Below are 1,108 nucleotides of genomic sequence, written 5' to 3'. Positions count from 1 at the left end.
TGTGTGTGTGTGTGTGTGTGTGTATATACACTTCCATTCAAAAGCTGGGGGTCAACATGTTTTTATTTTTCAGAGAAAAATAAATTAATACTTCCGAAATGATGCATTATAATGACCAGAAATAAGACTTTTACATTGTATTACAGTTTCCACAAAAATATTAAAGGGGTCCTATTATGCTCTTATACAAAGTCTTGATTTTGTTTTGGGGGTGTACTAGAACATGCTCTCATGCTTGGGTTGTATTTACAACACTGTTCCAGAACACTTCAACCCAAATATTCAGATGTGTGCAGCACATTTTATGGAGGACTGTTTACTGATCCTGGTAGAATAGACTACAATGCCGGCTGTTCTGCAACGCAACACGTAAAAAGACAGTATAAGTCATTATAATCCATAATTATGTCCCCACTGGATGCAACGAATGCCTCGTTTATAATGGGTTTTCATGTTTTTGAATCATCGCTCCGGCCGGACGCGGCATCAACAGTATGTGAGGGGCGTAACATTTCCGTCACACGCTTGAGGTATCCGGCCAATCATAACGCACTGGATAGCTGGCCAATCACAGCACACCTTGCTTTTCAGACAGATGAGCTTTGTAAAAATCGACGCGTTTCAGAAAGGCGGGGCATAGAGGAGAAACAATGTACAGTATGTGGAAAATAATGTTTTTTTTTAACCTTAAACCGCATAAACACATTTCATTACACCAAATATACAAAATAATGTTATTTTTAGCAACATCATATGACCCCTTTAAAAAGTGAAAAAGCACAATAGGACCCCTTTAAGCAGCATATGTTTTCAAAATTGATAATAATAAAAATGAGCTGAAAATTAGCATATTAGAATGATTTCTGATCATGTGACACTAAAGACTGGAGTAATGGCTGCTGAAAATTCAGCTTTGAATCACAGGAATAAATTACATGTTAAAATATATGTAATGATATTTCATAATATTACTGTTTTTACTGTATTTTTTATTAAATAATTTCAGATTTGATGAGACTTCAAAAACATTAAAAAATCATTTTGAAAAAAAATTACTTTTGAATGGTGATAAATTAATTTCATTTTTTACCCCACTTATATTTCTCTT

The 1,108-nt window shown here is 34.1% G+C and overlaps 1 protein-coding gene across 3 annotated transcripts in view; it reads left to right on the top strand.

Moving 5' to 3' along the window:
• The window catches only part of LOC107694979 (LIM domain-binding protein 2-like), a 54,229-nt gene that overhangs the window by 32,959 nt on the left and 20,162 nt on the right, over nt 1-1,108 (top strand). The gene's annotated exons all lie outside the window — the stretch shown is intronic.

This window comes from Sinocyclocheilus anshuiensis, unplaced genomic scaffold (assembly GCF_001515605.1).
Source record: "Sinocyclocheilus anshuiensis isolate Anshui unplaced genomic scaffold, SAMN03320099.WGS_v1.1 scaffold226, whole genome shotgun sequence".
Lineage (NCBI taxonomy): Eukaryota > Metazoa > Chordata > Actinopteri > Cypriniformes > Cyprinidae > Sinocyclocheilus > Sinocyclocheilus anshuiensis.
This window is presented reverse-complemented; position numbering and strand designations above follow the sequence as displayed.